The following is a 16,504-nucleotide window of genomic DNA, read 5'->3' on the forward strand; positions in this document are numbered from 1 at the left end:
AATTAAATTTTAAAATAATATGTTATAAAAATTATAAAATTAAAAATTAATATAGTAATATGTTGTAAATAATATGTTATAATATCTTATTCTCGACTAATATTTTTTGACAGAAATCAGCTGATAACTGTGAGTGCTACGAAGGAGCAATGACAATTATCAGCTGATTTCTGTCAAAGGAGATAAAGAAAATAAATATATAATAACATTTCTTTTAAGAAACATATAATTTTTGTTATATTTGTTTAAGTATCTCTCTATATATGTATTTTATTTGTTACAGGTTGCTGATAAGCTGTGTGCTTGACTGCGAGATTCTCGAGTGTCGAATTCGTGCGATTATTATAGTTTTCGCGTTGTTTTTTCTCATTGCGCAATGTACGCGAAATACGCGTGCAATCACGCGTCGCGTCGGGAGTGCCGTGTAAAGTATCGGGCGATCGTAATTATTCGTGTTTTCGCGAGTGTCGCGAGTGCTACCATGGACCAAGAGAGGAGGAGGAGGCCTGGAGGCATCGGGCAACATCGGGGCAACTGTAAGGTATGCAAAATAAATATATAATAACATTTCTTTTAAGAAACATAATTTTTGTTATATTTGTTTAAGTATCTCTATATGTATATATTTTATTTGTTATTACAGGTAAGCTTTACATATAGGAGAGGAAGAGGAAGCCCGGGGAGGCATCAGACGACACTGGGGCAAGTTTGACTGCGAGATTTTCGAGTGTCGAACGGACGTTGATTCGTGATTAGTTTTCGCATATCGTTATTTCTCATTGCGCAATGTACGCGAAATACGCGTGCGATTCACGCGTCGGGAGTGCCGTGTAAAGTGTCGGGCGATCGTAATTATTCGTGTTTTCGCGAGTGTCGCGAGTGGTACCATGGACCAAGAGAGGAGGAGGATGCCCGGGGAGGCATCAGGCAACAATGGGGCAACTGCGAGGTATGCAGAATAAAAACATTTTTTTTACACTGCATTGAAATATTCGACCGTTTCCACAGACTTCCAAAACATCCTATACACTCCCCCCCCCCCCCCCTCCACACACACATGTATATACATAATTTGAATATTTTGTTTTCAGATCAATGTGCTGTGTACTACAACTCCGCTATTGCACGTATCGGTGAGTGAGAAATGATTATTTTATAACATTTCTGTAGCGGTATTGGGGGTGTATGAGCTGGCGTCTCATTTCGTGGAAATTCATAAATAATCAAGAATTCTGGTTTTATTTTCAATAATTCTATTATTGAAGATAAAGCCAGAACTCTTAATTATTTATGAGTTTCCACAAAATTATACGCCACCTTCACACATATTATTATTTTAAAATTTAATTAACAAATTAACGCATAATTAATATTTTTTAATAGAAATTTGCTGAAATAATAAAGCGTTAATTTTCTAATTAAATTTTAAAATAATAATATGTTGAAAATATTAAAATAGTAATTTGTTTTAAATATGTTATAACACCTTATTCGCGATTAATATTTTTTGACAGAAATCAGCTGATAATTGTCAAAAATATTAATCGAATTGAGAGTATTATAACATCTTCTTTCTAAAAAAGGCATGTTAAGTCGATTCTCATAAGTATTGTTGCATCTTTTCCGCGATGCTGATTGACTGTCTCGATTCGCATTGTACGGTATATTCGTACCATCGAGAAGTTGTCATCGCGAGAGTTAGTAGTTTGTTCAAAATGAAATAAAATAAAATAATATCTTTTAAATAATACTTTAAATTCGATTGATATTTTTGATAGTTATCAGCTGATTTCTGTCAAAAATATTAATCGAATTTAAAGTATTATAACATATTATTTAAAACATATTTTATTTAATTTTATTTTGTTCAAACTGTCAAACTACTAATCCTCGCGATGACAGCTTCTCGATGCTACGAATATAACGCACAACACGAATCGAGACAGCTAATCAGCATCGCGAAAAAAAGGCAACAATACTTGCGAGAATCGACTTAACATGCCTCTTTTAGAAAGGGATAATCTGCGCGAAAATCAAATGAGTAAGATAATGTTTTGTTTTCATATCGTATGCGCAATAAATATCAGAATGCAAATGAATTGCTTCATCAAAACCAGAAAACGCTTAAACTCTGACAAAATTAATTTATGCTCATTAAACATTTTTAGCCGATTTAATAGAAATTATTTATCAGTCCTGAACTTATTTACAACATTATATATTTTCTCTTGTTTAAATTTTTTTATATATGTATGCATTATGTATGTGTAATTAACATTTATATGGGACTTTATTTTTAAGAAACTAAAATTTTGAAAATTAATAACATTTATGCTTTCTTAAATTTTAAAGACTTTTAATAATTTTATATTATATATTGACAACAATTTTTAAAAAAATAAATTTTATTTATAAAATAATTCAAGTGATTTAAATTTTAAATAAATTAAATTTGTAGGTTTTATTTAATTAAACTAAGTAGTAAAGTTACATAAATGTGTGTGTGTGTGTGTGTATAAAATATTAAAATAAACTTTTTTACATATTTTCAATAGCCATTATATTGAAATAAATTACATAACAGGGTTAGAACTCATTCAAATTTTAAAAAGCATATACATACGTATACAAAGCATATGTATACAATCTTTCAAAATCAATTCGAAAAAATAAAACCTTAAATTAATAAACTTGACTTATAACTTAATTAATTTAAATTATTTTAAATTATTTTAATATATATGCAATGTTTTTATATTTATGTATTAATAAATTATTGTCAAGACAAGTTTAACAATATATTACAAGATTCTTCAAACTGGAAAAAGTATAAATAACACATGTATATTAAACTTTGAAGTCAACTTTTTTGCAAAAATAAAACCTCGTGCAAAAAAATTTTATTTTACATTTTTATTTATTTTTGCACAAAAAAATCATATCTTTCTTGGTTGCCCTTGATTTATTCTGCATACATATGCATATACGAAAAATTCTAGAGTAACGATAAACTTTAAAACATATTTTACAAAAATATTAAATATAAAAAATTTTAAATATTGAATAACATAGATATATAATGATATTAGTTTGACTTTTGTTTGTGTGAGTCCTTTAAAATTACATCAAGATTATTATAAAATTTTTAAATAGAATATTTTTTATTCCAGTTTTTTATAGTATGAAAATGGTTCTAAAATGCTATAATTTTATTTATTTATTCATTTAAATTAAATAATCATTTAATTAATCAGAATAAAAAATATATAATTATTTAGAATTTTAATATTTTTATTTTTGAAATAATATATAAAGACTAAAAGATCTTTGAATTAAGTGTATGTACGTGAATATGTATACGTACTATATATATATCAATGTTATTAAGATAGAATAAAAAGATTTTGTTACACATTTTCGCTATCTTTCTCTGATTATTATGTGTATGATATGTTTAATTAAATATAATGACAATAAAGATATTTAAAAATATTTAGAGAAAGAATATTAAATATCTCACTTTGATGTAATATGAAATAAAATAGCTTTAAATAATAAGACAGATTGAATTTTATTTTATTTTATTTTAATAATATATATGAATTTTATTTTAGTAATATATATGAATTGACAATGATAAAATCAAAATCATTAACACCAAATAAAATAATAAATAAAATATTAGAATTAAATTATTTTTGAAACTCTATAACTTTTATTAAAAAAAAAAAAATTGTTTTCAAATCTTATCATTTAAAAATATGTCCAAATAATGTGTAAAATTAGAAATTAGAAATTACAATAGTGCGATATCTATTGTATACAATTAATTAAATAGAATATTTTGTTTTTTAAAGGGAAAAAATTAATTTCACGGTATATCTATGATGCAATCTTAATTATCAATGATCAATCTTAGTTATTTTTCTCAAGCTAAGAATTTACCCGCAATTGCTAAGATTTTGAACGGTGAATTAATGTAGATACATTACCTTTAATCATCAATATAGAAATCTAGAAGATTGTCTCTGTTATACATAGTCGATAACCGCCTAGTGGCGAACAGCTTAAAATCTGGTCCGTCTAGGGTTCGTCTAGGGACCCCTATCTTGCAACTGCGCCGGTCCGCGTCGCTGGTAGCCTGGCAAAGCGCGGGTTACGGTTTAAGTTGCACTTTAGATGCGAGTGGACGCGCATCTCTCTTTTCGGGTCTCGGTTACGCGGTAACGTTTCGTGAATATCGGGCGCATGTACAATCAAAACGCGATTCGAATCGATTGTGAACGATCCTGCCGCGCGAATTGTGATTGCACGACGCGAATGATTGGTGAGTTTTGATATCTCTTTTTTATATATATATATATATATATATATATATATACGTATATATATTTTATCTTGCGGAATAGGTGCAACTTTCGAACATGTGCCGATAAATTATAACCTAAAACATTTTATATAAATAAAATCAAAATGAAGTATAAATTGACAGTATATTACTTTTGCGCTTTAGATATTCGTTAGTCTCTTTTTTTTTATATCAGTGATTGGATATATTGGATGTATTTATAAAATGTTTCAAACCAGCCATATGCTTTCTCAATTGTGAATTCTTTGATCAATTGAATATATTGAATAATGAAATATTATACGATATATATTGAATAATTGATCGATTATGCATAGAAAGAAACTATTCCATTTTTTCTAATATAGCCATTTTACAACAACATTATAAAATTGCACATATAGACAGTGTTGAATTAAAAATGTTATTTTTTTTTACATAATTCTGTTTTCTTTTTTTTTACATAATTCTGTTTTTTTTTTTTTATTACATAATTCTGTTTTCTGACAATTAGTTCTGTTATGTACAATGCATTATCTATCATATATGCTTTAGCAATATCTTGCAATAGAAATTTTTAATCAAATTAAAATTTGAAACAATTCAAATTTGACAAACAAAGACAGTTGTTTCCTTCCTATAATTTTTAATTAATCTATAACATTTAATCGTGAACCAGTCTTTCCATAGGTCAAAACAGAATTAAAAATTCGATGATGCCATTATTTGATTTTTATTGCTATATTTTAGTTTTTGCAATTATCTTAATATTATTACAATCGGTGTATCGGTATTTTAATATCTATAATTATTTAATTTTTAATATATCTCTCAGATACTGAATGCTTAAATAAAGCCAATAAATAAATTATTTAATAGAAATATAAAGTAAAATGAGAAATATAAAGTAAAATGAGAAATATAAAGTAAATAATTAAGTTTTATTTGAAAATGAAGTCGTGCAAAATTGTTTGAACTTTTGTTATATTTTAATAACAAGAAAATGTATTTTAAAGAAAGTTTTCCATTTTCGATCTTATAACTTGGAAAATAACTCGTCGAGAGAACATTTTCGTGAAGGAAGGATCGGCTTGACAATGGTCGAGGAATCCGTGCGGTTGAAAGGAAGTATAGCCTTTATACCGCCGAACACTTTTATATATTTGACAGCCTTTGATGGGAGAAAGGTGAAAGAATGCACAAAAAGTGTGGAAGGTAGCAGAAACGGACAATATTTTTCCTTAAATATTCAATCCTTTATCGCCAACTTTAGTGCAACTGGCTAATAATATTTTCTGATATATTGTATTTGGTGCGCTTTCTTAGGAATTCGTGTATATATATGTATTGGTCGCTCTACTATTTACATATAACGTTTAAACATCTTAATATTGATGAAATAAAATATGAAAAATAAATAATATATAAAATATATATATTATCTTGCGTTATAATATTGTTGGTTACTGTTTTCTTATTTTTTATTGCTGTTTAATCGTTTTACTAAATTGTATTGTGTTATTATTAAAGAATACTAGTTTATTAATATTATATAATAACTTTATTACTTTTTCTGATATATAAATATTGGATTGTTTGAAAAGTTTTTTTAATCATTTCTATTCTTTTATTTGACATATTTTATATATTTTACTGAAAAAAAAATTAGAAAATGTTTTGAACAATTGAACATTTCTTATTATTAACTTATAATAACTATAATGACAAACTACTAAAATTAATAAACTAATAGAATACTTTTTACTGAAATTTTTTTATTATAAAATAAAAAATGCGATAAATTTATGTATTCTATTTGATAAATTGAAAATAATCAATATGTATAGGTATTAAAATGTATAGGTATTAAAATATTTCTACACAATTGGTAGATTATTTTGATCGCAAATTATTTTGATTACATTATATTATATATATATAAAATAAAAATATAATGATATATATATATATATAATTATATTTTTTATTTATTATATGTATATATGTCATGTTTATCTTATATTTTATATATATATAAATTTATATATTTTATAAATATATAGTAATAACTAATAACTATATTATAAATGCAAAAATTAAAAGAACAAATAATAGCAAAATTTTCGCACGAGAGAATTATTAATGTACATATACATATATTATCGGGAAAAAAATTCTCGGACTACAGAGAGAGAGAGAGGAAGGAGAGAGCATAGAACTGAGCATTAAAAATCCACTTATCAAGCGACGTTATATCTTTGTCAGATCCCATCAACGTGAATTAACCTCATCCTTTCGATGCCGCAAGCCGGTCAAGTTTCAACTTGGAAAGATTGTTTCGCTCGAGCTTCTACCAGAATTCTGAGACTCCCAGAAGGGTAGACGCAAAGAGATATTTTACCTCTTTTTATATTTTATTTTTTTGATTAAAAAAATAATGAAAGATAATCATATATATCATATTTTTTATAGGAAAAATTTTCATTTTAAATAAATAGGTAAGATAAAACGTGATAAAAATAACATGAAAAGCGATGTATGTATGTATGTATGCACGCATGCATGAGCGACAATTCGTTGCATGTCGTGTCGTTTGCCAATATAATTGTATTCATCGTCGTTGAGTGGGCAAAGAATATATACATGTAGTGCAATGACCTTTTGCGGTCTCTCTTTCCTTGCATTAAATACGCCAGGATACCATATGCACTTTTAGCGTAATATTACATATGGATTATTGAAAGGGTCGGTTCTCACATATACACGTATTATTCAAATTATACTGAATAATAAGTAGAAGCACAGAAATCTATTATTATAAATTATCGATGCTGCAACATTATCGAGTCTGATTTCATTATACAATTTTACGAAACTAAATTTAAGTATCTGACATAAATACGTAATGATGATGATCGGATTTCCATGATGGCCATTGTTCACAAATGGATACTGATACGTTATCCGGGTACAATGAATTAGAAATACCTGACATATTTCTTTGATAAAGAATATTTTTAAAATATTCTTATTACGATTTGAATCCCTTGAAAAAGTTTTTTTATATCTTTATATTTTAAGATAATTATTATAATAATTTATTGCATAATTAAAGAAGAGAATATATTATTTAATTTATTACATAAAAATTATTTTTTGAAACCAATTTTATTTAAAATTTCTATAAAATTATATTAAAATCCGAAAAAACAGATAAGTAAATAAAATAAAAATTTAAATAGAGAATCCAATAATAAAGAATTCGTTATTTGTTTCAGAGAAAAAGTATTATTTCTAAGACACAAAAATTTATATTATTAAGAAAGCAATGAATAAGAAAAATCTTGTCGAAAAAATTATTGCCGGATTACATTAATCGAAACAATCTCTTTCGATCTGAATATTCTTTAAATAAGATATCAAAGCGAATATACGTAGATTACCGCTACATAAATAGCACGCTTTGTTTCGCGCGCGAATGTAATCATCGTATTAATCCTGTCTGTGACTTCTTCTCATTCAATCATTAATATTAGCCGCGCTCACAAAAGCGCAGCATCGCAATCATGCGTAATTTAAACGATTATGATCTTCGATATCTCGTATTAGCGAATATTATTGCGTCTCAGCATTCGATAGAATTGATAGTAAATATCGAATGAATGCAAAGCATGGATTAGATGATGGTAATATTATAAAACTGCTAAGATGAGGTATATTTGATCGATTAAGTCACTATAAAGGTCATAATTATAATATAAAGAATTTTTTTTATATTATTATTTATTGTTACTGATTTCTTTATTATTTGTTTCTTATATTATTATGGTATATTAATTATTTTGAAACATGCTTTATGACTTTATCATTTATGTAATGCAAATAGAATTTTTGGTATCATTAAATTGCTTATCTGTACCATCGGGCTGATTTGTTTTGAATATTAAAACGTTTGAAAAATCTTGAAATACATTCTAGTTCAAAGTTTCTAAATTTTATTAAATAAATTTTATTATTATAAATTTTCATTATTTTTATTATAAATTTTACATTTTGCGAAGATTGAAAAAGAATTAAATATTTTCTTTTTAAATATTTAATTATAGGATAAAACACATATAATATGAAAAATAGTTTGTAAAAAAATTAGACATTTTAATGCACGCAAATAAAAAAATAACAATTTAAAGGATTTTTAGTTTAATTTGAAAAGCTAACTTTTAGTTTAGTTTGAAAAGCTAAAGCTTGAAAAAAGAACACAATATAAAAAAATTAAATGTTTTAAAAGATTAAATTATTTAAACATTTAAAAGTGACCTATTTTTCTATGAAAGTAAAATTGGTTTAAAAAATATACATTCTTTTATTTTTGTAATATAAAAGGGGAGAGCTTCATGTTTGTCTACAATCTCGATTGTCAAGTTTTGTTTGGCCGACAACTTCTATTGCTGACAATTTCCATTGTCTACGGAACGATCGACTACAAGCATATGGTATACATAGTATAATAATTTAAAATATGAACATACGTTTGTATATAGGGTGCATATGTGTATATGGAAGTGTGTTTGTATGTGTATGCATATATGACACTATTGCGCACGTATATATTGCATATATGACATTGTATTGCACACACACATTGCACACATGACCATATTGCACATATAAAATAAGGAAATTGTTATTACTTTGTATAGAAAACGTGTTTTGTAGGCAATCGGAATTATCGACAATTGAAACTATCGGCAAAACGATGTGAGCAAACAAAACTGTTGACAATTGGGCTCATCAAACGAGATGTTTCCTATAAAAAAAATCTTATATAAATTTTATTATTTATTATAAATTTATAATAAAATATAAAAATACATAAAAATAATATCTAATGAAATATTGACATTTCTTGCGTTATATATTGTTGTCATTTTTTACAAAAATTATTTTAAAATACAAATTTTAACATTTAAAGTAGTAAAAGATTATTTTTTGAGTTTTTTAAATAAAATTATTTAGTTTCTATAATATTGAGATAAATCGATTATTCGATTATCGATATATTTAATAGTTTACGAGATATTTTATAACTTATTTAGACATGTTATGTCAAAATATATTGTTACGTATTAACTCTTCTATTGAAATATTTGCTAAATTTCAGTATAATGAAAAGAATTAATTTATTTCATTATCTTTATAAAAATGTAACATAGAATCGGCAACATACAATTACATTTTTGAAATAGTATACTAATTTTTTTGTGTTATTTTTATTTCAATATTCTGTATTAAATTAATTGTCATCCTCAAATAAAAACTTTATGAAATATTATATATATTTTAAGTCATAATAAATATGTTAAAATAAATTATGAAATATCTCATGAGAGAGTAATTAATTTTTTCAATAATTTCATTTTTATTTGTAAAAGTATAAAACTAATGTTATTAAAGAATGAATACTTTTAAAGATATACATATATTTTGTCATAACAAATATTAAAATAAATTATAAAATTTTTATTTTATTAATTCTGATATTTTGATATCTTTTTTGTCTCTTTATATACTTATAGAATAATTAGGATAATTAGGAAACTTGATTTACGTAAAAGATTATATATATACTTTTATTTAAAAGATTCAAGATTATATATTTTAACCTTATACTGGAAAAAAAAAATTCGTCGAAATTTTGATTGAAGTTGTTTATTCGAAACACAGATATAATTTTATATATACTATATATATATATATATATATATATATATATATATATATATATATCTTCTCTTATCAAGTTATATTAAATACTTCAAAAATCATGAATACTTTATGATGAACAGACTTTATTATACCTCTACACAAATATATGTTAATAAAAAATAAATTAGCAGAAAAGTTTTTTATTTTTTAAAAATACTTTCTGCAGTGGCATAAATAGGTTATTCATGTTCTCTCACAACTTTGCTCCTTCACTGCTTAAAAGATAATTAAAAAGGAAATTCACGTTGCTATTTTTTATTAATGTCTTTACCACTTTAAAATTCTTATACGTGCAGTGTCACTGTAACAGAATTTTTTCAAAATTTGAAAGGTTTAAAATAACACAGACACACACACAATCACATAGATACGAATGTTTATGTATATTGTTTTTATTTCTTGAAGCGATTATTTTTCCTACGTTTTCAAATTTGATGAAATTGTATTCGATGTATTCCATGTTTTTGTTTGTTTTTTGACTTCCTTTTTCTAAATTTTCTTAGACACACTGAAAAAATTTATTGTAAAAAATTAACTTTATTTTTATTTTATAATTTGCGAAGAAGACATTTTTAAATAATTGCTTAATTGGAAAATCTCGTTGCTCCAAAATAATATGCCAAAAAACAATGAAAGAAAACCCAATATCTTCGCAATTTAAAATTCAAATTTAACACTTACGCTAAAGAAAAATCCAAAGTTTTGCAGAAAATCTGTCATTAAAATTAACATGAATTATGTGAGATTCTGCACGTGCATACATACATAACACACACACACACATACACAAAATAAGTTAGAGTTGTTTGTTCATCGATTATTCGAGTGAGGGTTCTGACACACGTTGATGGGAGCTTAAATGAGCTTAAAATATGTACTTATCATATTTGGGAGGTTCACGTGAATAATGGAGATCCGCGTGAGATAATCCTAAACGGCGAATGAGAATATATGACACTAATCAATGTCATAATGCGTGCTATGGAGCTCGAAATAGTGTGTGTTATGCTGTGTACGAATATGCTGTATACGGATATTATTCCGCTATACCTTCTGTGTACAAAAAGTCCCCTTTTGTATTCTTTGCTGATACTTTCTCACAGAGCTTGATGCGACTGCAGCCGACATGCATTTTCGAGTTTGCCGAGCACCCCTTTTTTAAATTTATGGGAGTGCATGATTATGCGCTTTGTCATTCACCATGAAAAAGGGCGGTTTGATTTCTAATTCTTATCTTTTTCGCTGTCTCTCTCTCTCTCTCTCTCTCATTTTCTTTCCCAACACAAATATATTATAAAAGTTATACAATATAGTAGCAGTAATTTTATTGCATAAAATATTTTTTTTATATACTATATTTTATTACTACAAAATATTATTAATAATCTCCTTTCTAGCTAGCATTAGCTAGTTAATAAATTTATGAATACGTTATTCTAAGAACAATTATAATATAAAGAATTTTATAGTTAAATCACAATTGTTTTTTTTAACATCTCAAATTAGTATTAAAATTATTATAAAGTTATTATTAATTATTATTATTATTAATAATTAATAAGACATAATTGATATTGAATCAATATCGAAAGTTTGATAGATGAAAGAATTTAAAAAAAATTATTTATTACTATAAAATTGTTTTATTTGTAACAAAATGAGACATTAAATGGTTAAAGGAAATATTTCACTAAAGATTATCCTTGATAATCAGTAAGATAATATGACAATAGAAAATATGCTAATTTATCCAGAGAAATAAGACACATTTATATAAAAATGTATGGCATATTTTTTAAATTCATTTCGTCATTCAATTAAAATCGTTAGCTAGACTAATGTATATTTGAATTAAAATATCTTTGTTTGAATATAATATCACAACATGGTATTTTATTAAAGACTAGTTATTCCTCAATCACGTTTAAGTAAGTTTTAATTCACTTTACTTTCATCGCAATATTGCAATATTAAACACTACTTCCGATATTGGATATAGGTAACATAAATAATATATGTTTTATTCCGAAATAACTTTATATTCGCAAGAACGTCATACATTTTTGCACATCGATTTCGCTCTTTTATTAAATTATGTCGAGTTCTCAGACGATTCGCTATCTCTTATATTCACTCCGAACGATTTCCTCGACGATTTCCGCAACGTTGATTCGACGACGAACCATTTCAATCTGTCTGCGAGGCGATAACAGTTTTAATAAGGCGCAGATCTATTCCGCGTACATCTCGTCGATCTCTCCTGTGTCCTTTAAATTATGCGCTCTTGGTCGGAATCGTTATTATCGATTCTATTCTTTTCTATGTTTTTGAGAAAAATTTTAATGACTAAAATTCCGATTGGACGTGAATATGCTAATCACTATTTTTCCTGCATCTCCGTACGTGTTTTATTCGCGTGTATTCTCTTCGATCGAAGCTAACCGAGCTCGTTTTTCTCCTTGTAATATAAGAGTATTGTATCCCGGTGCTTTATATCTCTGCCCCCAGTCTATTACTTTTTACCGCTATAGTCCTCGCTGATCTCTCGAGTCGATCGTCGCGGCTTTTTGCGCCCCGTATTTTCTCTATGCTTAACACTTTATTTTTCTCTTTCTTCTCTCTTTTATCTTTAGTCTTCGCTATAATTTTGCTTCTTCATAGGGGAAGCTTTGTTTTTTAGTGCTCAAAGATACAATGTCAAAATAAATGGTATACGTGATGGAAAAATTTTATATAAATTATTTCTCTCGAATATTAATCGACTATTAAATAAGAGAAGTTCTCTTTAAAGTTAAAAATATGGGCTCGCACGGAATATGCTCTCTCGAATAACTGCGGTGTGAGTGTGCCGCTTTATTAATACCGGAGTTTCGTTCCCTATTCCCCTTAACGAACCCCTGTCTTCCGTGAGTGAGCCCCCGATCCCGCTATGATAGGGGGGGACATAGTAATCAAGTCGAGTGAGCAATAGCAGGATCAGAAAACGTATTTCAACGATATACATTTTTAATCGCGCACAATACGATATGTTTTGCTACTCTAAAATATATTATAGTCGAACAGCGAGATTTTTCAATATTTATAAATTTGATACATTTTAATATATTTCAATTTCATTATTTAATAATTTTGATATTTTTTAATTTATTTAATAAATTTGACATATTTTTATTTATTTAATAATTTTGATATATTTTTAAATTTATTTAATGATTTTGATATATTTTAATTTATTTAATAATTTTAATATATTTTAATTTTAATTAATATATTTTATATTGAATGGAATAAATTTAATATATTTCATATTTATTAATTTAAACTTATTAAAAAGAAATAAAAATTCATACTAGTAATCTATTAATATTATCAATTTTTTATCGTGGAAAAAAAATCGTTTTGATTTATTTCATCACGATCGGCTTGTATATATGAGTTGGTATAACAAATATGTTTTGCTACTCTAAAATATAGTCGAACAGCGAGATTTTTCAATATTTATAAATTTGATACATTTTAATATATTTCAATATCATTATTTAATAATTTTGATATATTTCAATATCATTATTTAATAATTTTGATATATTTTAATTTATTTAATAATTTTGATATATTTTTAAATTTATTTAATGATTTTGATATATTTTAATTTATTTAATAATTTTAATATATTTTAATTTTGATTTATTTAATATATTTTATATTGAATCGAATAAATTTAATATATTTCATATTTAAACTTATTAAAAAGAAATAGAAATTCATACTAGTCATCTATTAATATTATCAATTTTTTATCGTGGAAAAAAATCGTTTTGATTTATTTCATCACGATCGGCTTGCACATACGAGTTGGTATTAAAAAAAACGTATCAGAATTAAATTATTTAAAAAATACTTCAGTATTGCGATATTTGCATAGTGAAAAATATTTCAAAGTAGCGACGTATACATATAGCGATATTATTAAAGTGAACGTTCAACGCTCTATTTATTCTACTTCATCCTTCTCTCTCTTTCTCTCTCGCGCGTCATAAATAAATCGACAATATTTTTTTCATCACCCTTCGACGATCTCGCGTTATTCTTTTTTTTTTCTTTTTTTTTTTTCATTCATTCATTGATTCGCGAGCCGCGAAACGAGACACGCACTTCCGCATATACACGATCATCAATTTCACGCGTGACGAGACCAATGACTCGGATCATTGTTCAATCTATTTACGCAGTTCGACAGTAAATCCCTCGACGATCCTCGATATTCGCGCGGGATATCGAACAGGTTATTTCGCGAGCGATCACCACAACGCTCGACTTCTATACAACGCAATGTGCTTTCCATTTATCATAATGAATAAATATTTGGATCGGAATGCGCGCTGATTTGAATCCATTATCCGGTCACCCTGTAGTAATGGATGCGATCATGTGACATAACCCGCGATTTAATATATAAAATCGCGCCTCGATAGCGGCCCTGTCATTTCCCATTGTTGACTTCATTACGCGTAGTTTGTTTAAACAGCGTGGCGCCAATGAGAGCTAACACAGAGATGGACGAAAATTTGATTTCCATTTCGCTGAAAATTCGACGGAATTATCATTGTTATTATTTGCGTAATATGAATTCGAATAATATGAAATTTGGACAATGTATGATATTGTAGAGAACAGTAAATATATTTTATTTATTTATGAGCAAATATTTTGCATTTTTACTTTTTTAAAAATGTTATATTTAGTTTAAATAGTTTATTTCAAAAACAAATCACAAATTATTAGATTATCGTAAAAATTACAAAATTAAAAATTATGCATATTTTCATCTCTCTTTTAATTATTCCATTTTCTAACATTTTATTTCTTAAATGTACCAATTGTTCTATATTTTGATTTTTAACGGAAATTTTAATGGATTGTTTATTTATAAGTTTATTATTTATTAATCATAAAACTAATATTAAAGATTGATATTATATTAAACGATATTGGAAAATGAAAAAGGCTTTAAAAGCTTTTTGTTTAATTTTGTTGTGCGTGTTTAATATATGTAAATTTTGTTTTAAATTTGATTAGCAAGGAGTATCCAACGATAAGATTGAAATTTTTTGACTAATTCAATAATTTATTATGAATGTATAACATATAGATAAATTTTATTTCAATTTTAGTTTCTAATTTTTCTCATAATTACGTATTTATAATTATAATTGCTATGTCTTCCGATTATATATTTTTATTGAAGATAAATATTAAAATTTCCTATATATTAATCTTTATAATAGGTATGATATAAATTTATATCGTAATGAATTTTATTATTAATTTACAATACATAAAATTTCTTTTATTTTATAATATATATCTATTTATTAATTATTTATAGTAGTTTCTTAATTCTAAATTTATTAATAAGTATATTATTAAATTTTTTTTTCAAAAATACAGACTTTTTATAGATGTAATTTTTAATAATAATGTGGACATATATTATTTCGTTAGATATAGCAAGAACATTCTGTTAAAAGCTGAAATTCTGACAATATAATCAAATTATAATCAATCGGATTTCTATTTATTTGTCACTTTTGTCACGTTAGTTATTTTTGTAACTGATGCTGACAATGATCGTTTAATCTGGCGATATCAAAGTATAGCATTTGCAATATAAAAGAGAATAATCACGCGTTGACAAATACATATATCCCAAAAATAGCTTAATGACATTCAATCGTACATTCGAATGTACAGTAGCCGTCGGCTGTTAATTATTGACATTGCCTGGTAAAATATTGTTTTAAACAATTTTGCCTGTCCAATAATTTACAGCTTTGCATGTCATCCGTTATTATCGGCTCGTTTCATCTTTTCGAGTATGGACTGTGGGAAATCAAGAAAGCTTGTGAATGCGTGTTAGCTCGAAGGAATGCAAATAATTACTATACAAGTATTAAATATATTTAAAAATTACTCACAGCTTATATAAATATTATAATATTATAACATTATAATATTATAATATTATTATAATAATATAATATAATATTTATAATATTATAACATTATAATATTATTATAATAATATAATATAATATTTATAATATTATAACATTATAATATTATTATAATAATATAATATAATATTTATAATATAATATTATTATTATTATAAGATAAATATATTATTAAGATTTAGATTGTTAATATTATTAAGATTGAAATAATTTTAATTTTACTTTTGGCAACATAAGTGCTACAATTTTATTATATGAAATTTTACCATTTCCTTCTTTTTTAAAGAACAAATTTTTAGATATTTGATCGAAAAAAATTGGATTAGATATTTAATCAGATATTTTAATAAAATATAAATGCAAGTAAAAATAA

At 25.5% G+C, this 16,504-nt stretch overlaps 1 protein-coding gene and 1 long non-coding RNA gene across 4 annotated transcripts in view; both read left to right on the plus strand.

The window, feature by feature from the left end:
• LOC145939797 (uncharacterized) overlaps positions 1-1,134 on the plus strand; it is a 3,782-nt gene extending 2,648 nt beyond the window's left edge. The window contains exons 2-4 of the long non-coding RNA XR_014425905.1: positions 284-541; positions 644-949; positions 1,092-1,134. This is a non-coding gene — a long non-coding RNA (uncharacterized LOC145939797). The remainder of the gene's footprint in view (positions 1-283; positions 542-643; positions 950-1,091) is intronic.
• A 3,045-nt stretch (positions 1,135-4,179) lies between these two features.
• Positions 4,180-16,504, plus strand: part of Con (leucine rich repeat protein connectin) — a 165,994-nt gene continuing 153,669 nt past the window's right edge. For all 3 annotated transcript variants that reach the window (XR_014425415.1, XM_083038957.1, XM_083038971.1), the window contains exon 1: positions 4,180-4,327. The gene's annotated coding sequence lies outside the window, so the exon portion shown is untranslated. The remainder of the gene's footprint in view (positions 4,328-16,504) is intronic.

Source organism: Prenolepis imparis, unplaced genomic scaffold (genome assembly GCF_030444845.1).
Source record: "Prenolepis imparis isolate NDT839.2.m4 unplaced genomic scaffold, iyPreImpa1.0 SCAF_1, whole genome shotgun sequence".
Classification (NCBI taxonomy): Eukaryota; Metazoa; Arthropoda; class Insecta; order Hymenoptera; family Formicidae; genus Prenolepis; species Prenolepis imparis.